Source organism: Macaca fascicularis, chromosome 18, assembly GCF_037993035.2.
Source record: "Macaca fascicularis isolate 582-1 chromosome 18, T2T-MFA8v1.1".
In the NCBI taxonomy this organism is placed as follows: domain Eukaryota; kingdom Metazoa; phylum Chordata; class Mammalia; order Primates; family Cercopithecidae; genus Macaca; species Macaca fascicularis.
The window spans coordinates 21,431,584-21,457,274 of NC_088392.1; the positions used below are offsets into that span (position 1 = coordinate 21,431,584).

The 25,691-nt window shown below is 40.9% G+C and overlaps 1 protein-coding gene and 1 long non-coding RNA gene across 6 annotated transcripts in view; both read left to right on the plus strand.

The window, feature by feature from the left end:
• Positions 1-25,318, plus strand: part of LOC141409039 (uncharacterized) — a 67,815-nt gene extending 42,497 nt beyond the window's left edge. The window contains exon 2 of the long non-coding RNA XR_012427190.1: positions 11,180-25,318. This is a non-coding gene — a long non-coding RNA (uncharacterized lncRNA). The remainder of the gene's footprint in view (positions 1-11,179) is intronic.
• CCBE1 (collagen and calcium binding EGF domains 1) overlaps positions 1-25,691 on the plus strand; it is a 287,475-nt gene that overhangs the window by 146,455 nt on the left and 115,329 nt on the right. The gene's annotated exons all lie outside the window — the stretch shown is intronic.

Here is a 25,691-nt window from a genome sequence, read left to right on the forward strand (position 1 = left end):
TAAAACTATGTCACATTAATTTGGCCAGAGATTTGCTGTCCTAATGATCTCGATTAGGATGGGCAACCTTCTGTACACAGGCTATAACCAGCGTGGCTGGTAGTGGTGCATCCCGACACATGGAGGAGAACACCATAAAAGATGGTGTAAGTGTAGCAATGCAACTAGAAGAGATTACCATTCCATCTCTGCCTTATTTCCTCAATGTCACTGTTTTATATCTTTGTATGGCTGGACAGGTGGGACAGCTACATTATGGATCAGAGGAGGTTTAGCATCAATTCAAGGAGGAAACTCCTTAACCAAATCCAAACATTCATTTCAAAGACATAAGTGTATGGTGATTTTGTTTTTCAAAGTGATAGATTACATTGTTCCTTTCACTAGTGAAAATACTCCCAACACATTTTCCATCAGCTGCCACTTCACGTTATGATAAATGAATTTGACCAGGTGTTTCCCTTTTTTATTTAGACTACTTCCCACAGTAAAGTGATCTTTCCAAACCAGGTTTACTGATAGAAAAATGATGTGGGAACTATTGCCAACTTTGAAATACACTTCTTTTGGATGATGAAGTCAGCAAATGGATACTTGGCGAATGGAAGCATAAGGAGATGTTGGGTTGGCTCCAGGTGCTGCCAGAACCTAGATGTAGGCTAGTGGGAGGAAAGTCTTTGTTAAGACATATAATCTTGACAAAAGCTGGATGAAGACGAGAGAAGTTCTTTCTGCGTGCCCCATATAGTTCATGAACTGACCCTCCGACAAAACGCTCTACATGTGTTACTTCATAATACACGAAGGCATGAACATCCTGGGGGGAAAATGCTCACAATATTTTGCAGGCCTTTAAGAGGTGGAGTCCATTTCTTAACTCCTTGTGACTTTCATGGACTGGTAGAATGTACCCGAAGGGATGCTGTGTGAGGTCCAAGGCCTGAGCCACAAGGAGCCTTACCACTTCTGCCTTCCCTTCTTGGAATGTCCCTGCCCTCATTTGGGGAAGCCCAGACCAGACTACTGAGTGATGAGAGGCCCATGGAGAAGGCCCAGCACCAAGGTACCAGTTGCATGAATGAGGCCATCATATACCCTCCACCCCCAGGCCAGCTGCCAACCAACTACAGCCATGAGTGGCCAAGGCACACATTGCCCAGCTGAGCTTAGGCCACACGGAGTGCAATGAGCAAATATTGGGTGCTGGTTTTCAGCCACTGAGTTTTGGGGCAGTCAGTTACACAGCAATCAATACCTAATACATATTCCCATATTGCAGATGAAGAAACTGAGGACCAAGAAGACTAAATAACTTGCTCCAGGGTTCTGGAGCCCATAGATGACAGTCATGATTTAAACTAAGTCTTTCTGACTTTGAATTCCCGTTAGCTTGTCCATGTCAAAAGTACTCCACTTCAACAAAAAAAGTCCTGAATCGCTGGAAATGTTAAGTTTTTTAAAGGACTAGTCTCTTATAAACAGATGGTGACCAACAGTAGTGAAAAAATAATTAGTGTTTAGTCATGTGCTACATAATGGTGTTTCTGTCAAGGATGGACTGCATATAAGACAATATAAAACAGGGGGTCCTGTAAGGTTATAATATAGCTGAAAACATTCCTATCAGCTAGTAATGATGTAGCCATGGTGGCATCGTGGTGTACTTTACTTTTTAATTTAGTGCGGCCTAAGTGTTGAGTGTTCATAAAGTCTACGGCATCATACAGTAATGTCCCAGGCCTTCACATTCATTCCTCACTCACTGACCCATCCAGAGTTTCTTCCGGTTCTGCAGGCTGTACTCATGGTTAGTGCCCTCTATAGGTAATAGGTATATCATTTTTTATATTTTATGTTTACTGTACCTTTTCTATGTTGCACAACTACTTACCATTGTGTTACAATTTCTTACAGTATTCATTAGTCACGTGTTGTACAGGTTTGTAGCCTGAGAGCATAGGCCACACCATATAGCCTACATGTATAGTAGGCTATGCCATCTAGGTTTGTGTAAATGTGCTCCGATGTTTACACAATGATGAAGTTACCTAATGATGCAGTTTTTAGAACTTAGAATGCATGACTGTACTTTTCTTTTTTCTTTTTTTTTTTTTTGAGATGGAGTCTCGCTCTGTCACTCAGGACACTCGCTCTGTCACTCAGGACACTCAGGAGTGTAGTGGCGCGATCTCAGCTCACTGCAAGCTCCACCTCTCAGGTTCACGCCATTCTCCTGCCTCAGCCTCCCAAGTAGCTGAGACTACAGGCACCTGCCACCAGGCCTGGCTAATTTTTTGTATTTTTAGTAGAGACGGAGTTTCACCCTGTTAGCCAGGATGGTCTCGATCTCCTGACCTTGTGTTCCGCCCGTCTCGGCCTCCCAAAGTGCTGGGATTACAGGCATGAGCCACCGCGCCCGGCCCGCATCACTGTATTTTTCTGTCTCCACGCGTTAGGAAATGTTTTCCAAAACACCTTCAGAGAATGGCACCTGGTCTTTGGGGTTTGCACTTAGGATTCTTGAGCTGCTCGTGTTCTAACATCACAGGGCTCACAACTTGGGCAGGCATAACTCGTCGGAGGTGTAGCTTTTCCTTTCCTGAGAGCACCTATGAGGACTTTCGAGTCCAGTCCACTTGAGGAAGGGAAATATTTACCAGGGAGTCAGCCCGCTGCAGAGGGTGGTGTTGTGAAGGCTTCTGAATGCAGCTGATGGCCCTTTTGAGGAGCTACGCCACTAATTAGGATCCAGAAAACTTTCTCTAAAGGCCAGATAGTTATTTTAGGCTTTTGGGGCTAGATTGCCTCTGTCATAACCGCTCAGCTCTGCTGTTATAGCTCGAAATCAGCCATAGGCAATATGGAAACAAATGAGTGTGACTGTGTTCCAGTATTTTTATTCATAAAAACAGGCAGTGGACTGGATTTGGTCCATGGGTCATAGTTTGCCAATCCCTGAATTAGAGCTTGCCCACCAAGAGGCTGTGTGCTCCAGAGCCTGTGGTGGTATTTGCTGGCTTGGGTGTCTATAGGGTTTGAATGATGACACAGCCTCCAGGTGACTTCGGTGTAAACAAGCTAAAGCTGGGGGTAAACAAAGCAAACAGGATTGGACCCAGAGATGCTTTAAGGATTCCTGGAAGTGCCCGTTCCAATAGTGTCCTTGCCAGTTGGCTCCAGAGAAAGTCAGGCAGCAGCCCGACAGCCATCTGGCACAAGGTCCCCTGTTGTATCCTTGGGCAAATTACTTTGAGTCTCAGCTTGCTTATCTGCAATATGGGGAGGATAATGGGCAGACTCTGCAAAATGAGTGGGCCACTAATGTCACGTTGGCGTCCTCTTTACCCCATGCCTATTGAGAGGAATCAGTTTTAATGCAATCATTGCCCGATGTGGATAGCAGCTGTAGATTATAAAAGTGCTTTGTTGTCCACAAATTTTGCTAGGGACAAGTTAATTGCCCAACCAGGTACTATATCACTGCAGCACATTTGACTGCTGGGCCTGCCTGTTCATCATCTAATAATTGGTGTGTTCCGGCATCTCCCTCCTGACAGTTACTCAGGTATTAACAGAAGGCAGCGGGACTTGGAGTAAGGTCTTTGCTGTTCCCAAGGTCTTAATCACCTGACTGACAGAGGTTACCTTCCTGAGCCCCCGTGCACCAGATGGAGTTCATTTTAAAAATCAGCCTCAATCAGTGCAATAAAATATGACATCCTCTTAATTCAGTTGGCTTTGGGACCTCTTTTGTAGCCCTTGGTGGGGTGCTTATTTGTATCATTTGCTCCTTCAAATTGGAGTTTGACCTGAAATTCTTTAGGAGATGGTATAATAAGAAAAACAGAAGAATAAGAAGAATGACTTAGCTAAAATTTGCCTTCATCCCGATGGATTATTTTTTTACCAATGTTACATTTCTAGAACACTGCCATATTTGAATCATACCTTGCTATTTTGCAGTGTGGAATATTTTATACTTGAGCACATGTGAAGCACAGTGTGGTCTATACATCTAAGTGAAAAGAACACCCTCACCATGCAAAGTGAATTTTTTTTATTTTTTATCATTATTTTTTTTTGAGACAGAGTCTTATTCTGTCGCCCAGGCTGGAGTGCAATAGCATGATCTTGGCTCACTGCAACCTCTGCCTCCTAGGTTCAAATGATTCTCCTGCCTCAGCCTCCCGAGTAGTTGGGGTTACAGGAACGTGCCACTATGCCCAGCTAATTTTTGTATTTTTAGTGCACAGGGGGTTTTGCCATGTTGGCCAGGCTGGTCTTGAACTCCTGACCTCAGGTGTATCTTTTCTATGTTTAGATGCACAAATACTTATCACTGTGTTACAATTGCATACAGTGTTCATTAGTCACATGTTGTACAAGTTTGTAGCCTGAGAGCATAGGCCACACCATATAGCCTACATGTGTAGTAGGCTATTTGAACACCTATTGAACACCTCAGGTGATCTGCCTGCCTCAGCCTCCCAAAGTGCTGGGATTACAGGCATGAGCCACTGTGCCTGGCCCAAAGTGTATTTCTTTGCTTGTGTTCTTGGTTTTAAGGGCTTTCTGCAATGGGTTTGATAGTTCGTGATTTCATTTGCGTGACAGCAGCTGATTTTCCCTATGTAGGGTCTCTCAGGAGGGTTCCCTGGATTTCTTTTTTATATGATTGTGTCTTGTCAGATCATAGGAAATTTAAGTTGCTCTGTTCTTGTTCTTGAAAGGAATCCTAATGACCTAGCCCATGCCCTGCAATCTCTATTCACCCTAACCCACCTTCTTCATAGGATGGAAATCAAAGCCATCCTCTTAAGTTTTCCTTTAGGTATAACTCACTACCTTCAAATAATGGAAACCAGAGCAATCGGAAAGTAACCATATAATTTTATTGTCTTCATGTCAGTACAAATGTTCCCACTTGCTCTCCTAACAAGGATATCTTTCTTTTAAAGGGAAGACCACTGAGTGAGAGTGAAGGGGCATAGTCTTGGTCTCAACAAACCACTGGCCAGTGACATGATCATGGACCTCAGCTGTCTTACTCATAAGATGAGACTGTCTTGGATAAACTCTTGGTATCTCTCCAGCACTCTTGAACATTTGATCCAGCAGATAGTTGGCATCACGTGATGGCACTGTGACCACATTTGCAGTTCATTAAAGCACTTCAATTCACTTAATGTCTATTTCTCCATTCCAACCACAAGGAGAATAAAAGTGCAATGTGTGAAAGTAAAATTCTTCAACATCCTGGCCAAAATGCCCGTGTGTTCTTCCTTCGGTCAGGTTGCATTTTCTTGTGAGAACAGGATGATCTCGGTTCTGTCCTGCTGAATCAGCTGCGGCAGCCAAGCAGGAAGAGCCTTCCTAGTGCCCCAGCACTCTGCTTCTGTCGGCTGCTTCTGGGCCGCCCAGACGTAGCCCACACCACTGGAGGTCTCACTGTTTGCATTCATTTCCTTTGTCTCAACCATTTCATGAAGTGTAGCCAGAAGTACTGTCAGTACTCATTACACCAAAATTGTCTTCAGCTCAAAGCAAATATTTTGTGTGTTGAAGTGTTTATCAGGTGCGTGATTGTCCCAGGAGTGCTTTTAATGAGCTGTGAGATGTTGGTCATCTGTCACCTTTTGCTCTGTTCTTGTGGCTGATGATGCCTTAATCAGAATCTTCAAACCTGCCCTCTCCCTGGGGCCAATTTTCTGTCTGGTATTGCCTTCTGGACATGTCAATTCTAGTTGACACCTTGGAAACAGGGCTCTTTGTCTTATCCCCCAAATCAACTTAACTTGCCCAGTTTTAATTTCTGCCAGGAGCTCTGCTGTTCTCTCCAAGGTCAACTCAAACTCCAGATCTGTGACTGCTCTGTCTTATTTATTCCACCTCCCTGCTCCCCTCAGATGACCCTCCCGTCACCTGACCTCAGATGATCTGCCTGCCTCAGTCTTCCAAAGTGTTGGGATTACAGGAATGAACCACTGTGCCTCTCTCTCCCTCTCCCCCTCCCTCTCTTTCTCTCACCCCCTTCCCCTCCCTCTCTCCCTGTCTCTCCCTCCTTCCCTCTCTTTCTCTCCTTCCCTCCCTTTCTCTCCCCCTCTTTCCCTCTCACTCCCCCTCTTTCCCTCTCTCTCCCTCTCTCTCCCGTTCTGTTCCCCTCTCTCCCATTTCTCTAACCACAGCCCTGATGGTCCTGCTTTAAACCCCATGTGATTTTCACCTGGGCTTTTACAATGTTTTACTAGCAACTTCACCTACCTTTCTTCCTTTAATCTGTTTTACTGCTAGAACAACAGAAAAAGAGTGACCAAGCTCTAGAGATTGAATGAGATTGCTATGGATAACTCAAAGTTCTGTTGATTTAGATAAAAAATTGTTTTAAATTACTATAGACCTAAAGCCTAGACGTAACATATTTGACTATGTAGCTTTTGCCATGTAGAAGATTAACATGTTTAAAATGCAAATAACAGACTAAAAAAAATGTTTACCAAATATATATGTGGGAAAGGATTGGGATTTCTTAACTATAATGAGTTTCTACAAATTAATAAGAAAGTACAAAAATGGATCAATAGTAAGTCTCAAGAGATCTGATGGTTTTATCAGGGGTTCAACTATTGCTGTTGAACAAACCACTTCAAATGTAATGGCTGAATGAGAACACTGATTAGCTCTTATGATTCTGCAATCTGGAGCTGGGCTCAGCAGGGTGGTTCTTCTCTGTGGTGCCAGCTGGGACTAGATGTCCAAGAGGTCTTTTTCACTCACATGTCTGGGACCTCAGCTGGAATGACTGGAACAGCCAGACTTCTCTTTCTTCATATAGTCTTTCCTGCAGGGAACTGGGCCTCTGTGAAATGGCATAGGGTTCTAAGAGGGAGCTACTCAAAGATAACAGCCCCACTGTACAAACACTTATCAAGCCTCTGCTTGGGCTATGATGACTAATTCCCTACTGACCAGAAAGAAGTCACATGGCCGAGCCCAGAGCCAGTGTAGGAGGTGATAACATTAGAGTGTGAGTATGAGAGGTGATTCATGAGAAGCCCTCAATGTAACAGTCTACTACAGATACGAAGAGGCAGTTTATTGATGCAATAGGGATGACTAATAAACATAAAAAATATACAACTTCATTAGTCAAAGAAATGCAAATGAAAATGAAAGGCTATTTTCATTGGAAAATCTACAAATATTCAGCATATAGTTAACATCTAGTGTTAAGCTTATAGAAGAATCTCATACGTTTTGATGAGAGCATAGATTGACCCTTTTAAAGGGTTGTCAATGCATTTCAAAAGAGAAAAAGTTCATGACTGGGCCAATTCCACTTCTACATATAAAGATACTCTTATAAGCTCCCTAGAATGCATTATATGGGGATGTTGATTGTATTAGTTTGTTTTCACACTGCTGATAAAGATGTATCCGTGACTGGGAAGAAAAAGGTTTAATTGGACTTACAGTTTCACATGGCTGGGGAGTCCTCAGAATCATGGTGGAAGGCGAAAGGCACTTCTTACATGGTGGTGGCAAGAGAAAATGAGGAAGATGTAAAAGCAGAAACCCCTGATAAAACCATCAGATATCTTGAGACTTACTCACTATCATGAGAACAGTATGTTCAAATTATTCAAATGATCTCCCACTGGGTCCCTCCCACAACACATGGGAATTATGGGAGTACAATTCAAGATGAGATTTTGGTGTGGACACAGCCAAACCACATCATTGCTATTTCATTATTTGTAATCGCAATAAATTAGAACATGAAAGTCCCTGAGTCAGGGAATGGGTAAATGATAAATCTATACTAGTAAATATTTAGTAGCCATAATCTAATTATAACATTAGTTAAATCTGTATGTACTGATGTGGAATGATATACCAAATATTTTGAGTGGAATAATGTGCATTATGGGTAATCATTTCCAGGAAAACAAAAATGTTGTGGGTACTCACACCTATATAGAGAAAAGGGTCTGAATGAGAAGTGAAATTGTGTTGAGAGTGCATACTTAGTTTGTTTTTTACATACTTCTGAATATTTGGAGTCTTTTATAATGAATATGTATTTACTGTCATTATAGGGGGAGAGTTGACATCTCCTTTAACACACACACACATATAAATGCATATATTTATAGCAAGATACCGTGTAAGAGAGTCCAGGAAACTCCCATGGATATCTGAAGATCTGCCTATGGAACCTTTCTCTTTGTACCCTCTTGGCCCTCTTCTGCTTATTTTATATTCTGGAAAAATTAAGGCCTGTGAATAACTAGTAATTTAAATAAAAGGCGTACCTTTTGTTCTGAGGTCTTTCAATTGTATATTGATTGTATTAACATAAAACTTCATACATTCTGTTTTGTCAGTGTCTGGAACTAAACTTCATATTAGGTTGTGAAGGTTTTCAAAAGTTATGTCTCTACCTGATAGTCATCTAAATGTTTCAATTCATTATCAACTATTCATTGCATTCCCTAACACTAATGTAGAAATGGGTACAAATCAAACCAGGGTTTCCTCTTGAAAGGTATAATGGAAAAATAGACCCAGATGAATTTCTGTGATACAAGTCAGAACCAGCATTTAAAAAATGCCCTTTCTTTCTCATACAGACAAATCTTTGCCATCCATTTCCCACCTCTTTCCCTCTTCTTCCCGCATCTCCCCTCATCTCCTTACTAAGGAAGACAACAATGTCTTTAACTCTTCATTTTGTGATGTGAAGCTCTTGAAACTACATCAGTGGAAAAGAGGACCTAGAAAGGGAAAAGGAAGGACCTGAGAGAAAAACATCCCTCTTCTAGTTTAGAGCACCTGCAAGGTTGGGTGCATGTGAGCTGCAAAAGTACATCTTATTTAGTTTGAAAAGATCATTTGCAGGATGGTATAAAATCGTGTCCTTTTTGTAAGGAAAAAGCAATCATTCAGGGATATAGAGTTTTTATTTCATAATGGTGAGGGTTAACTTTAAAATTTCTTAACAAAAAGCAGCCTACAGCAATGGGTTTTTAGCAGACAAGTACAGTTAGAGTGATACTATTTTGCTTTATGGTTCCATGGAAAGGATCAGTTACGCTTCAAGGAGGCCAAAAAGGAGCTTAGTAAATCAGCTCTCCTTCTTTCTGGGAGTTAGAAACATCACCTGCTATGTAGCTGATACAATTAAAGTATTCCTGTTGTGCTTTGAAATCAGCTGCTTATTTGTTATCTTCTGATAGATACTTGATACATTAAATTAGTTTGTGTGTGTTACAGAATGAATGTAGATAAAATTTAAATAGAGCAGTTAGTACTTTACTTTCTAAGGAAAGCCTATTTTCATAGACTACAAAAACCAAACATAATAAACCCCTGCTTCCAGAATACGTGTTTGAAATTTGACATTTTGCATGAAAGGTGGTGATGCTCGTTTAAACACAGACTGAGAATCCCAGAACTACGAGTGTCCCTGTCATTGCTTTCAGATTCTTGCATTAGTTTTACAGATACAATCCTTGTCTTCACCTTAGCCAGCATTTTTTCTAAGTTGCACAGCTTACCTGAAAAATCATATGTACATAATCAAACTGTTTTTACATCCTAAATATTAGCCATATTGAAAATTTTAAGTCTTTTTCTGGGAGGAAAACAATCAAAATACTTTAATACTGCATATTTCACTTAAAACTTTCCCTAAATAGTGTTTAAGGAATGTTTGCACAGGCCTGGCACAGAATTGTAGATTTATTAGCAGGATTTCTTCAGGTGTGGTGCGGGGATCACCTACATTAAGTTCAGGAGGAGGTCATTTATGTAGAATCCTAGGCTCCTGCCAGTCAAGGGTAGGGCCCTGGACTCTGCATCTTAACCAGCTTCCCAGGTAACTTTTAGTGTAAAGTATGAAAGCATTGGGATTCAACTAGAGCAATCCAAGGCTTCCTGAGAAGGAAGCCAAAATTTGGAGGAGAATCCAAGTTATACTTGTTGGCTTGTTACTTTAAAAATTTTTAAGAATTTTTAAAAAGAGGGAAAAGGCCACTTTCTGGGTGGCCTGGGTTTGGCGAGATCTTGGAGACATCAGCCTTCGTCCCTAGTGGGGTTCGAGAGTTCAGTAGTCATGGGGGAAGCCATATGTGGCCAGCCATGAGAAAGAGGGATGCTGGTGGGTGAGAGCTTCAGAAGAGGTTCAGCTCTATCAGGCACTTCTCCTGTGGCACCAGGAGGAGAGGAAGTTAGAATTACTACCTGTGGGGAGGAAGGGATGTGTGGGAAATGGCACTTCAGAGCCATTCCAAAGCACCCTCAGTTCCATACTTTCTTGGACTCTCTTGGCCAGGCACATTTTAGCAGTGGTACTAGTTTCCCAGCACTGTTACATAAATTCTTTAAAACAGTGCCTGCCTCTTTTAATATATTCCATTTTTTCAGATACATATGGTGGAATAGAACATTAAGGATGACTTTCTTATCAGCCCTATTAAGCTGATAGTATCACTTCTGATCTATTATGGGAATTTTTTTTAAGTGTCTGTTTTTATCATTTTAAAAATCTGTTGCTTTCATTTTATCTAATTTCTCATCCTTGATGCTTTAGGTTTGTTTTGAGAAACAGAATTCTGCCTTTGTGGGATATAATTTATCATGCCATGTGTTCATAGAAATTCTGGAATCTCGTGTTGCAGAAGGCTATTAGATCTCGTACTGTCTGGATACCCCTTAAGTTCTTCAAGAATTTTAATACTAGCATGTAGAAGACGTTCGGTTTCTACCTGAATATCTCTAGCAATAGGGCACCCAGACAGCACTGAGAAGGCTTAGTTCTTTAAGGTTAGCTCAAATTATAGGGAACTTTTTTGTTTTTGTTTTTGTTTTGAGAGAGAGAGAGGATCTCGCTCTGTCACTTAGGCTAGAGTGCAGTGACACAGTCATAGCTCACTGCAGCCTCGACCTCCTGGGCTCAGGTGATCCTCCCACCTCAGCCTCCGGTGCAGCTGGGACTACAGGCACTCTACCATACCCGGCTAATTTTTGTATTTGTTGTAAAACAGGGTCTCACCATGTTGCCCAAGCCAGTCTCGAACTCCTGGGCTCAAGCTATCCACCCACCTCAGCCTCCCAAAGTGCCAGGATGATAGGCATGAACCACCATGCTTGGTCACAATTTTTTTTTTTAATTAAGCAGAAGTGTCTCCTGGCATCTGGACTCTTGAATTCTAACCTTGCTTGGTGACAGCAGCTGCTGGAAGAAGGCTAATCCGTCTTCTCCATCACATCCCCTCACCGATTTGAACACAGAATGTGTTATCTTATGTCTTTCTTTTCCGAACTCTTTCCCTTCAACTCTTCTTCCAATGGCCCAGTTTTGTGGTTTCCTCACTCCTCCTGCTGATCTCCATGAGATGGCTCCAGCTATCAGTGACCCTTAAATATGGACACCTAGGACTGAATCCTGTTTCTAGGAAGATCTGAATAACAGCATTCAGAACTATGCTATACCTCCTTTTTCTGGAAACTCCACATGTCTACTGAAGTAGCCACCAGGCTACTGACCCTCTCCAAGAAGATGGTGAGGATATTTGGAACTGCTTGTTCTTAGTGAATCCATTTTGATTCCAAATGATCCCTGTATCTCTGCCTCATTATTACAAAGCTCCACTTAAATTATTTAATGTAGAATTTTTTGCCTATGTTTGGTATAAACCTCCCTGACATACGATTTTTAAAATTCTCCTGTTTGTCCTTATTTTCAGTTTCCCATCAGAACATTTGTCATGATTTTTCTTTCTTCTCTGACTTAGAGTACTGAATATAATTCAAGTGAACAAAGTCTCTCAAAACAATTCCACTTAATTCAAGTGTAATAGTAGACATCATCCTACTAAACAACGAAAAGGTGAGTATTTTGCAAAGCTACCACATGTAAATTATAATGTCATTATGGCAACTCTGACAGATTAATGACATGATGATCTCATTGTGTAAGTGAAGAACTATCTCAGAAAGCTTAAATGAATCGCCCAATATTCCCACATGAGAAGGATTGAAGGAAAGATTCTTATGTGATTCTTCCCGCCTCTAGGGACTAGGTCTTGGAGTTGATATTTTTCCAGCAGCCCAACTACTTTCTTCTAAAGCACTGGCTGGACAGACACTGTTAGTTTCTTAGAGTCTCTATCATGATGTTTTGGGCAGGAATTGATGAACTTCTTCTGTAAAGACCAGACATTAAGTATTTCAGGGTTTACGGGTTCTGTAATCTGTTACAAGTACTTAACTCTGCTGTTGTGACCTGAAAGTAAGTAAATGATATGGAAATAAAGGGCATGTCTGTGTTCCAAACAAAACAGAGCCAGTTTGCCAACACCTGTTTTAAGAACATGAATTCATTTGGGAAGAATAAAATCTTGCAGCACAAAAAGATTGGGTTCATTTGTGTAAGCACTCATGTTAAGAAAATCAGTGGGGAGAAGAGGACTAAACCACTGCAGTTTGAAACTGTAGGAAGTCCAAAAGGAACAAAAACAAAAAAATAGAATGACAGCAACACCCGCTATTTCCCTCCTCCCTATTACCACACACACTTCATACCAAGGTTGGCCACAGTTCAGCTGGAACATGGACACATGGGCTCAGCTTCACTGGAACACATTTGACCCTGAATTATTTCAATTTATTTATAGGGGATGTAAATTGTACTGCCTCTCTGGGTCCTATATAATATTTATATATTATTAATATTTTATATGTAATTTTCTCAGATAATGGATGAAAATTAAGCTGCTGGCTTCTTGGGTTTGATCCATTATGAAGAATACTAAAAACCAACAAAAAAATAGTCTCATGTTAATTGCCTTCTATAATTTATTTTTCTCAATGGAGGAAATGTTAAGGAGTACTTACAATAAGTTCATCAATTTTTCAGAGATAGTATTAGTGAATTAAATATATTCTAATCATTTATAAATGCTTGCTATTTCTTATTACTTTATCAAAAGAAATGAAAAGTTTATTTTGGAACTCAAAATTATATGGGTCTGAGATTATACACTGATCTTTAAGTCAACTAAATTCATCAAAGAGAATTCTAGAGATTAGTGGGTAGGGAGAATTTACCAAATAGAATTCTCCATGGGGCAAGAACATATAGAATTTGAAAAAAGCTTATTTGTTATAAATTGTTTTTCAAAAGCAAACAAGACTCCATAGAAAGTAAAATTAAACAAAAATATTAGTCTGGAAAAACATGACCAATTGAAAATTTTGGTTGATTCTTATGTGAGTTTTAGAGCATATTTATGCAATGTAAGCTTTGAAAGAAAAGGAATTTTACATTTTAATTTAAATGGGAGTTTTAAGGAACCAGAAGATAAGGTCAGATGAATCCAGCCTTAGAGAATCACAATGATGTTACTGCCAGTAGCCTTATGCCTTGTCTGATTTTCATCATTTGTATTAGTTATTATCTATTACTGTAAAACAAAATGCTCCAAAACTTAGCAGCTTAAAACAACATGTGTTTCTTACCCTTCGTATCTGTTGATAAGGAATTTGGACCCTGTTTAGCTGAGTCCTCTACTTCAGAGTCCCTCATAGGCTATAATAAGGTGTCAGCTGAACCATAGCTGTTCTAAGGTTAAAGGATTTGCTTCCAGACTCATATGGTTGTAGGCAGGATTCAGTTTCTCCTGGGGCGTTGGACAAAGGGCCTTAGTTCTTCACCGACTGTCGCCCACTCTCAATTCCTTGAAATGTGCCTATTCAGTGTGGCAGTGTTCTTCATCGAAGCATGCAAGCCACAAGGCCCCGGGGAGAGCCAGCAAGATGGTGGTCACAGTCTGTCATTACTTTATTTTCATGGTGTTTTGTGTTTTTTTTTTTTTTCTCTTTAGGCAGAGTCCTGCCCTATAGCCCAGGATGGAGTGCAGTGGCATAATCATAGGTCCATGTATCCTTGACCTCTTGGGCTCAAGCGGTCCTCCTGCTTCAGCCTCTTGAGTAACTGGGACTGTAGGTGCATGCTACTGTGTCTGGCTAGTTTTTTATTTTTCTAGAGATGGCATCTTGCTTTGTTGTCCAGGCTGGTCTCAAACTCCTGGCCTCAAGCGGTCCTTCTGTCTTGGCCTCCCAAAGTGCTGGGATTATAGGCGTGAGCCACTGCACCCAGCCTAGTCTTTTATAACCTAATCATGGAAGTGATTTCTTGTCACCTTGCCATATCTGCTGGTTAGAAATAAGTCCCTACCCTCCAATGGGAGGAGATGACACAGGGACATAAATACCAGGAAGCTGGAATCATTGGGATCATTGTAGATGTCTGCCTATCACAAACCTCTAAATTCTGTCAGGCTCATCCAACTTAAGAAGTTGCCTGTAAATGTCACCGGCATATTTACAACATAGGGCCACTTTTGACTGTTGTCTCTTCTCCCTCCTCACGTCAGGCTTTTTTTTTCCCCAGGATGTCATGTGTATCACCCTTTGGCTAGTAATTCCCATAGTGAAGTACAGATATTTCAATGTCATTAAACTGTCCTTTGGGAAATTTGTGTTACTTAATCAGATGGCCAAGAAAATATGTATGCTCTATGGACAGGGCAACTTTAGGAAACATCAGCTGATAGATTTGCTTCTTAGCATCGTGTCATGCCCTTTCAAAGTATCCCAGTAATAGATACCAAACTGTTTAATGGCGTTCAGCTGTTCCCAGGAAAAATAACTTTATCAGGGACACTTAGAAATGGAAATTAAGAGGAAACAAATGTGCATGTATATTTTGGCAACTGAGGATGAACATATCTTTGAAGTTCTTTGAAGTTTGGGATACTTTGGGAATTTACTGTGGAGTTTTTGAGAATGAACTCACTCGTTTTATAGCTTTCACTGTAGCTATTCAATAATAGATTTAAATGTACTCATGTTGTTCTTGACATCCTTGATTTATGGGACCATAAGTGTTTAGGTGCGTTATCTTATTGGACGTATTTAGTGACAAGCTGTTTTGCTTTAGTGCCACCTTGTTTTGACAATTTAGCTTGTTTTTAAGCACATTCTAAAAAGTAGATTTTTCATTTACTATGTGCTATGTACTCTTCAAGGAGTTTTTAAGTAACTCGTTTAGTCCCCGTAATACCCCTGGAAAATAAGCACTGTTATTATCTCTACTTTACAAATGGGAAAGTGACATACAAGAGGTTAAGTGACTTGCTCAAGGGCACACTCCTAGGAGAGGTTGGAGCTGTGAACCAGATTCTCTTGAGGTATGTGATGCATTCAAGTTTGAATGAGATCGAAAAATGTGTTAAACAGAATGAGGATTCACCAAATTCCTTTTGAGGTGACACGTTGAAGCCTGTACACTTTATATACTTGCTGAAGTAAGAAACTTGTCAGTCACTGTATTAGTCCATTTTCGCACTGCTGATGAAGACATACCCCACTCTGGATAATTTATAAGGAAAAAGAGGTTTAATGAACTCACAGTTCCATGTGGCTGAGGAGGCCTCACAATTATGGTGGAAGGCAAAAGGCACATCTTACATGGCGGCAGGCAAGAAAATGAGAACCAAGCAAAAGGGTTTTCCTCTTATAAAACCACCAGATCTCACAAGACTTATTCACTACAGTGGGAACAGTATGGGAGAAACTGCCCCCATGATTCAATTATCTTTCACCAGATCCTTCACACAACATGTGGGAATTATGAGAGCTGCAGTTCAAGATGAGATCTGGGTGGGGACACAGCCAAACCATATCAGCCACACTCTGAGTATATGTCATCTTGCTTTGGCTGGCATTATGCCACAGAGACTATATGATAGAGTACTCCAGAATCTGAGTTTGAAATTTAGAGACAAGATTAGAAAGTGGTAGTCTTGAAAACAGATCAGAACTAATATAAAATGGAGTGAAAAACTCCAGCCCAAAAGATAGTTTTTAAGTCTTTAGCTGATAAGATCAGAAGTCTTCTGAGTATACCCAGGGGCTATCTGCTAAGAATTAACTTTGCTTTTTATAGTTTATGAGTGTGCAGAAACAGGAAAAACATCAATTTTTTTTTTTTTTTTGAGTCAGTCTCGCTCTGTTGCCAGTCTGGAGTGCAGTGGCATGATCTCTGCTCACTGCAACCTCCGCCTCCCAGGTTCAAATGATTCTCCTGCCTCAGCCTCCCAAGTAGCTGGTATTACAGGTGCATGCCACCAGGCCCAGTTTATTATTATTTGTTTTTGTATTTTTAGTAGAGATGGGTCTTCACCATGTTGGCCAGGATGGTCTCGATCTCCTAACCTCATGATCTGCCCACATTGGCCTCCCAAAGTGCAGGGATTACAGGCGTGAGCGACCGCACCCAGTCAAATGTTCCTTTATGTTGTTGACTTAGTGTCAAGAAATGGAGATGCCTATTGAGTACATGTTTTCATGGCTATTGCATTGGTCATTCTATTTGTCATATACACTTTGACCACTGCCAAGTTGCAATTCCCCTGGCACTTTGTTATTCTTTTATTTTTCTGAGAAAGTTCACATTTTCCCAGCCCAAGACAACCTTCTTTTCCTTTGAACATAGAAATCTTTTTGAAATTGTCTTCGGTATTTCCAAATACAAGCCAGTCTCATGCCCGTGCTTCAGAATTTGGAGGAGTGAGTCATTGAAGGAATTGCTGGAGGTGGTGCTCACGGTGTGGAAAAGGGAGAGGAGGAGGAGATGGAGCCCAGGGAAATGATACACAGATTGTCCAAGTGCCTGCCGTGAGCCTTCCAGGCTCTGTGCAGATGCTGGGCACCTTACAGATGGCACACTGTCAGACTCTTGCATACCAGATGAGAAGATGAAAGCTCATAAAGGTCAATTTGATCAAAGTTTCACTATTAGTAACGGCTAGAATTGATATTCCTATCTTTCTAGACTCAAAACCTATTATGGTTTTTTAATGAATTATTTCAGACCTTTACAAATGTTAAAGAATATCATAAAAAATACCTTATATTCATCTGAAAAGAAAATGAAACATTACAAACAATATTGAAACCTTCGTTTCTTTCTCCCCCTCATAGAATTACACACCAGCCAGGCACCGTGGCTTATGCCTGTAATCCAAACGCTTTGGGAAGCCAAGGCAGGAGGATTGCTTGAGCTCAGGTGTTCAAGACCAGCTTGGGTAACACACTTTTTCTTCAGGAAAAAAAGGGTATACACTATCCTAAATTTGGATTTTATTATTTCTGATAAATGTCCTTATACTAATATATGTATGTTTTTCTTAGCAATAAAAACTATTTTTCAAGTATTTAATCTTTGACATAAATGGTATCATGACTGTACCTATTCTTATACATCATTTTAATGTTTTACATTCTTTAATACATGTAATATTTCTCTGTATGAGTATGTCACAATTTATATATTCTGTTGATGAACATTCCGGTTGCTTCCAAATTTTTTAGCTATTAAGAGCAGTGCTACAGTGACTTTATACTCATATGCTTGAATTTCTCGGTTTTCCCATCCCCTCCCATATTTCAGACTGGAGCTGCCAGGGGTAATGTGCACACTTTCACCTTGGCTATGCATTGCATGTTCCTTTTCATGGTGATTATGCTAATTTTCACTTGCAACAGCAGAGTATGAGAATTTCACTAACACCCGGTAATGCCAGGCTTTTACATTTCTGCCAGTCTGGGTGTGAAATAATTCACTGTGTTTTTAATTTGAATTTCTATAATTACTACTGAGGAAAAACCTACAAAAAAGAGTCCATACTCGTTGAATACCATCTTCCTGTCAAGTCTCCAACACAGTCTCAACTCACCGACGTTGACAGTCTCAATGTTTATCTTTCCAGCATGAAGGCTTCACGATGCTGTCGATTTCATTACTGTTGAAGGCAGAACTACAGCATGCTGAATGCCTCATCTAAGATCAAAGACATTTTAGTGCCGTTTTTACAAATCTTTCTGTTATATAGACTTGAGATATTATTTGGGGAAATTGGGGATTCGAAACTGGTGTGAAGGAGCTATCATGTAACATTTTATTCACCTCTCTAAAAATCCGTAATAGTTTTCAATTTGGGAATAAAAAATGAGGGAAAATGGGTTTTGGGGTTTGTTTTCTTCTAAGCCTTGGTGCCATTACTACTTTTATCCTTCCCTCCTTATGCTCAAGAGAGCATTTCTATATGCATGGTCTATTATTGGGAGACAGAAAATGTACAGACTGTGAATTCCAGGCTACACAGCTCAAGATCTGGGGCCAGGTGGAGTCTCATTCTCTACAGTGGACATCAGAAATGACCTGGAGAGCTTGTGAAAACACAGCCTGCTGGCCCCACGTCCAGAGTTCCTGATCCCACAGGTCTTGGGTGGAGCCAAAACTTTTGCATTTCTAGCAAGTTTCCAGATGATGCTGATGCTAGAGACCACACTCTGAGAATCACTGCTTTGAAGCAGTGTACTGAAAAGTAGGGGAGGCATTGGACCAGGTAGCCCCTCTCAGACAGAGGCTCAAATTCAGATACAGGGTTGGTATGTAATATTATAGCTCAAAGGCCTGGCTGGTTAGATGTATGGCTGACTTCTATATTCTTCATGCTTTTAATAATATCCCACTTATTTTAAAGTCAGCATGTGCTTTAAAATATTAAGGACAAGACTAAAACCTCAGGGTCATACGGATTTGTGATTCAGTAATTTTTACTTTGATTTTCAACTTTTAAAATTCTAGCAAAGGTTTTAGTACATGATGCCAATGTTGTAAGTGTGTTATTTTGAGGTCAGTAGAATTTTAGGAATGTATGACTAACCAAACGGTTTCTAAGATAGTAAGAGTCAAACATTCATTTATCATTAGCCAACATTATCATTAGCCAACATCTTAGTAATCTATCCAACTTCCATGTATAAATTACTAAGGAGGAATCGTACAGTTTTGAAAAGGAGGAACAGGGTGGTTATGGTGATTCTCCAAGTCAATTTTTTTCTTTGGAATCTCTCAATGAAATGGGTCATCTCAGGTTTGTGGAAACAGAGCACAGGACGCATGATAGTAGAAACACTTGGTGATTGCCGTTATGAAGTACATTCATGCTTATTTAGATAAATGGATAAATGTGTTTTTACCCATATTGTATGCATATGAATATATAAATTATATGCACATACAGCATTGATATATATGTGGATCACATGAGTAACTTGGACATTACAACCAAGGTGATCTTTCTGTATAAGCAAAACAATTTTATTTAAAGAAAATAACAATCGTGAGTGAATGCATTTGTACAGGGGAAGAATTTTGGGGTGCTCGTAAAGGTCTGTTTTTAATGTGGAAGATAATCACACAGGTCTTGATAAATGTTATAATGAATATATAGCTTTTGTGCTAGTTTCTGTGTGTATTCACAATAAACTGCTTTATATATGAGTAAAGTTAAAACGATTTACATTATTTTCTTTACATATTTCTAACATTTATGAGTTATATGTGCTCAAAGTTAGTATCTATATGTGAATATAAAATTTTGAAAAGTATGCACTAAATGCAAGAAGATAAAGTGTTCTCTTTATAATCTCATTTTTATAAATAACTGGCCTTTTATGGGAGAATTTAATGAAGCTATTTTAAGTTTTCCAACAAAGTTTACCTTGGCTTAAGTTTCAGTTTTTATCTATTTCAAAAGACAAATGCAGATTCATAATCAGGAGTGATGGGAAATTGTTTGCACGTACCTCTAATATCACTAGCATTTAATTTTAACCTAACAAAATTCTAACACGAAGTCTTGAACTTTTGTGTTCAGAATAAATGTGATCTCTAGTTGTGATCTACTTGTTTTGTTTCTAAAGATTTTGTTTGAACATATATTAACTATAATGAAATAAAAGCCAAGAATAGCTTGAAGAGGGGGAAAAAAGAACTTAGGATCAAGGTTTCAAAATATTATGGAAAGGAAATAATCAAATGCAATACTTTGCTTTTATGTTGACCTTCTCATTCTGGTTCCTCACCCTCCACACTGTGTGAAATGTTCTAAAGCCTGTGGCCATTGGTGACCTGCCAGGCAGGAGGTCACAATTCCCAGGCAGATGCGGCAGTCCTGTGTACCATTGATGGGATTCAGTAAAAAAGGACAAGGCCTAGGTGGCCTCCAGAACAATTTTATTGAATATAATTGTTCTCCAGAGGAAAGATTAATTTGAAATCTCCGTATTTTGAATTCCAAAGTGACTTCACATGGTAGAAAGAACATGAACTTTGGAATCAGACAGATAGCCAGGCATGGGAGGGAGTTTGTCATCATTATAATTAATCCAAGTTAATTAGTTGTAACATCTGCAAGAATGTTTCTTCAGTTTGTGGATTTTGAGGATTTTGCGGATGACATGGGACAACATATGAGAAAATGGGAGGCAAGTTATTAATACTCAGTAAATGTTAATTCCTGTCTCTTCCTGCCCAAGCTAGTTTTCAAAGCATAACATCAGAAGCTTTCCCAGCCAGCAGCTTGGTAGGTGAAGCAAGCTATTGGTACAGGTCCACATTGCCTAGTGTGGTGGCTAGAAGGAGTGAATTTAATGTGAGGCAAACCATGTTTATCGACACAGGTCCTGCCTTCTAGACATTCTCCATATAAAGAGACAGTGTGGCTGGGTGCAGTGGCTCATGCCTATAATCCCAGCATTTTGGGAGGCTGAGACAGGCAGATCACGTAAGTCAGGAGTTCGAGATCAGCCTGGCAACATGACAAAACCCCATCTCTACTAAAACTACAAAAATCAGCTGTAGTTCCAGCTATTTGGGGAAGCTAAGGCAGGAGGATTGCTTGAATCCAGAGGACAGAGGTTGCAGTGAACAGAGATCATGCCATTGCACTCCAGCCTGGGCAACAGAGTGAGACTCTGTCTCAAAAAAAAAAAAAAAAAAAAATGTAGAGATACATAGATGGTCATAAGTATGTTTATTTGGTGTCCAGTAGACATGGAAATGATAGGGAAATATGTGTTGTAGGTAAACTCAATTGTTGTGGTACATGGTCATTTTGGGGGCCAAGGTGAAAAGCGATGCCTTGGGTCCCTTTAAATTGAGGCTGGTCTTTACACTAGTTGCTGCTTCCATGCGTTTCTGTCTTGAGTACCTTTCCCAATCCCCATCTGTAGAGTCTAGAAAGCACTTATTCTTAGTATTTCCAGGAAATGAATCCCCTACAGTTGAGTGAATGAATGATCTGTAGGCTTGCAAGAGCATATGTGTGTGTTTTATTTGTTTTTGAGACAGGGCTTCTCTCTGTCGCCCAGGCTGGAGTGCAGTGGCAGGACCACAGCTCACTGCAGTCTCTGGGCTTAAGTGATCCACCTCAGCCTCTCAATTATCTGGGAAAAAGGACATGTACCTCCATGCCAAGCTAAGTTTTAAATTTTTTGTAGAGATAGGATCTCACTATGTTGCCCAGGCTGGTCTTAAACTCTTGGGCTCAAGCAATCCTCCTGCCTCAGCCTCCCAAGGTGTTTCTGAAATTCACAGTAGGTGTCTCATAATTTTTGTTCCTAGGGACAAAAGTTTTTTTGGCTCCTCTCTCACATTTGTTTCTGTTATTCTTTCTAATAAGAAGCCTGGTTCAGTAGCCTATGAGACTGTTGGAGAAGAGAAAATAAAGATCACATGTGGTTGAAAGTAAATGAGGTTTGTGTTTTTATCTTGTATGTGTCTCTTCTCATCTTTCACACTGACTGGGGTATTGATGAGGCAGGATTTCCCGTGTCTGGGTCATTTCTTCTCAATGTTGGGAGTTCTTACTCAGTTTCAGTAATTGCATGGCCAACAAGCTGATTTGGAGGATATCAGATCATTCAGCTCTCTCTGTGATCCATTGTTATGCTGGAAAAACACGGAGTACTCAGATGTATTTGAAAATACAGCCATTTCCAGAGGATGCTCCAACTGAGTTTTTGGTATTTTACTTTAACAAGTTTGAACTCCTCAATTCAGGGCCACCACTTAGATAGCTCAGTCTAAATGGAAGTGTTTGCTCATTGTCATAAAACATCCTATTAAATATTATATTTGAAAAAAACATTATAAATAATTTAAGAAATAGTGTAAGATGGTATCTCATTGTGGTTTTGATTTGCATTTCTCTGATGGCCAGTGATGATGAGCATTTTTTCATGTGTCTGTTGGCTGTATGAATGTCTTCTTTTGAGAAATGTCTGTTCATATCCTTTGCCAGACTGGATTAAGAAAATGTGGCACATATACACCATGGAATACTATGCAGCCATAAAAAAGGATGAGTTTGTGTCCTTTGTAGGGACATGGATGCAGCTGGAAACCATCATTCTTAGCAAACTATCACAAGAACAGAAAACCAAACACCGCATGTTCTCACTCATAGGTGGGAACTGAACAATGAGATCACTTGGACTCAGGAAGGGGAACATCACACACCGGGGCCTATCATGGGGAGGGGGGAGGAGGGAGGGATTGCATTGGGAGTTATACCTGATGTAAATGACGAGTTGATGGGTGCAGCACACCAACATGGCACAAGTATACATATGTAACAAACCTGCACGTTGTGCACATGTACCCTACAACTTAAAGTATAATAATAATAAATAAATTTTAAAAAATAAAAAAGAAATAGTGTAGATCCAGTATTAAGATGTCAAAATACTTATTGTTGAAGACAATAGCTTTCCTAATAGCATTGATTAATAAGATATTTAAGAAAACTATCTGAGAACAATGGGAATGCAGTATGTAAGGAAATTCATGTGTATGTGTTTATCACTGCTTTTGTTCTTTGAGCTTAAGCTAGAGTTTCCAGAGAATTACAGAAGCTCTGTCAATTTTATGAACACCTTTACATAGTCACGTGTGAATGCTTGTGCCTTTTTCAGAACAGTTGAGGTCATATAAAGGGGAGCAGATCTCTTACCAGTGTAGAGGAGGGAAAGAGTGCTCAGTTTCTGAGAGACAATGGCATGTCCTGCAGGGGCCATGGAATTAAAAGTGAATGAATGAAGATGATGAACTTTAGAGTGAGGTTCAAAGAGGCAGGAGAAGAGTGTAAAAATGTCAGAAAAGCAGTGATGTGACCAACCCAGAATTATACATGGGTATTGAGGCAATCTAAACATTAAAGGAATTATAAGTGGCATCACCTACTTCACAACTCAATGTTACAGATCCTGCCATCTTTTATCATTTTTTTTTTTCAGTTGAGAACTCATGAGCCATAATGAACAGAAAGTCCTGAGTACTGCCAACACCCACTTGACTCCAGACTTCCTCTCCCCATGGAGCTCTCTTCTTTGGCCACCTGGTGCCTCTTCTCTGCCAGTGGGCCTCAGTCAGGCCCATCCATCTCAACTTATTAGTTTATAAACACACAGAATCCACGAGGGGAAAGGGTGGCTGTAGACCAGTGATTCTCAAACTAGAACAGCAGCATCAGCATCACCTGGGAACGTCATAGAAATGCAGATTCTTGATCCTTACTGTGTAGCCACTAACTCAGAAACTCTGGGATTGGGGCCTGGCACTTTGTTTTAATGAGCCCTTCAAGTTGTTCTGATACTTATTAATGTCTGAGACCTTCAGGACAAGGCCCTATACATTCAAGACAGTATAGGTTTGAGAGCACAGTTTTTTCCAAAAGATCCATATGGTTTTAAGCTTGAAAAACTTTAGAAATTTCAATGCTACCAGGGGTGAGGAGAGGCCAAGATCACTGACTAGAAACAGCTGCAGTTGGAGGCTCCCACTGAGAAGAACGAAAATGGTGAGTGAATCCTGCACCAGCAACTGAGGTACCAGGTTCTCTCACTGGGACTGATTAGGTGGTTGACGTGACCCATGGAGAGTGAAAGCAGGGTGGAGAGACCACCCACCCGGGAGCCGCACAGGGCAAGGGGAGCTCCCACCCCCTCCAGCCAAGGGAGGTGGTGAGTGATATTGCTACCCTGCCCAGGAAACCATGCTTTTTCCACAGATCTGTGCAACCCGTGGATCAGGAGTTCCCCTCATGAACCCACACCACCAGGGCCTTGGGTCCCAAGCACAGAGCTGTGCAGATTCTCCGTGGCCACTTGGCTGGAGACTGCCTAAGACTACGAGTTCCCGGGGGGGAGGGGTGGCCGTCGTAACTGTGACTGCCTGCTGCCTAAGGCAACAGAGCCCCAGTCTGCCATTTTCCCCTGCTAGTGCCTGGGAGATTGGGTGGTTTGGATCCGAGAGGAATTCCCCACAGTGCAGCACAGCAGCTGTGGCAGATCATAGCCAGACTGCCTCTTTAGGCCAGACCCTGACCCATGCCTCCTTACCGGGCAGGGCTTCCCTGTGGGGATTTCAGCAACTCCAGCCAGGGGGTTACGGACAGAACTCTGATCTCCCTGGGACAATGCCCCTGGCAGGAGGAACAGCCGTGGTGTCAGCAGACTTAGTCTCTTCCCCCTGCTGCCTCTGAGGAATCCGGGCGGTCCAGATGAGTGAGATTTCCTTCAGCACAGCATACCCCCTCTGCCAAGAGGCAGCCAGAGTGCTTCGTTAAGCAGGTCCCTGATCTCATGCCTCCTGACTGGGTGAGAACCCCTCCCACAACAGAGGTCACAAGATACCTTACACAGGAGCATTCCCCCTGGCATCAGATCAGTGCCCCTCTGGGACGGAGCTTCCAGAGGAAGGAGCAGATAGCCTGCATTGGTGATGCCTCCAGGTACAGGAGGAACCCAGGCAAATAGGGTCTGGAGTGAACCCCCAGTAAATGTCAGCATCCCTATGGAAGAGGGGCCTGGCTGTTAAAAAGAAAAACAAACAGAAAGCAACAACAACAGTAGCATCAACAAAAGTCCCCACAAGAACCCCATCCGAAGTTCAGCAGCCTCAAAGATCAAAGCTTGATGAACTCATGAAAATTGAGAAAAAATCAACAAAAAAAAAATGCTGAAAACAAAAAGCCAGAGTGCCTCTTTTCCTTTAAATGATTGCAGCTCCTCTCCAGCAAGGGCACAGAACTTGGCAGAGGCTGAGATGGATGAACCTACAGAAGTAGACTTCAGAAGGTGGGTAATAACGAACCTTCACTGAGCTAAAGGAGCATGATCTAACCCAATGTAAAGAAGCTAAGAACCATGATAAAATATTAAAGGAGCTGTTAACAGAATAAGCAGTTCAGAGAGGAACATAAATGACCTAATGGAGCTGAAAAACAACACGAGAACTTCACAAGTATCAGTAGCCAAATAGACGAAGCAGGAGAAAGAATTTTAGAGTTTTAAGACTATCTTGTTGAAGTAAGATAGGTAGACAAGATCAGACAGAAAAGAATGAAAAGGAATGAAAAAAACCTCCAAGAACTATGGGATTATGTAAAAAGACTGAACCTACGACTGATTGGGGTACCTGAAACAGAGTGGGAGAATGGAGCCAAGTTGGAAAACATACTCCAGGATATCATCCAGGAGAATTTCCTCAACCTAGCAAGACAGGCCAACATTCCAATTCAGGAAATCCAGAGAACCCCAGTAAAATACTCCATGAGAAGATCAACCCCACAACACACAGTCACAGATTCTCCAAGGTCGAATGAAGGAAAAAAATGTCAAGGGCAGCCAGAGAGAAACAGTAGGTCACCTACAAAAGAAGCCCATCAGAGTAACAGCAGATCTCTCAGCAGAAACCCTACAAGCCAGAAGAC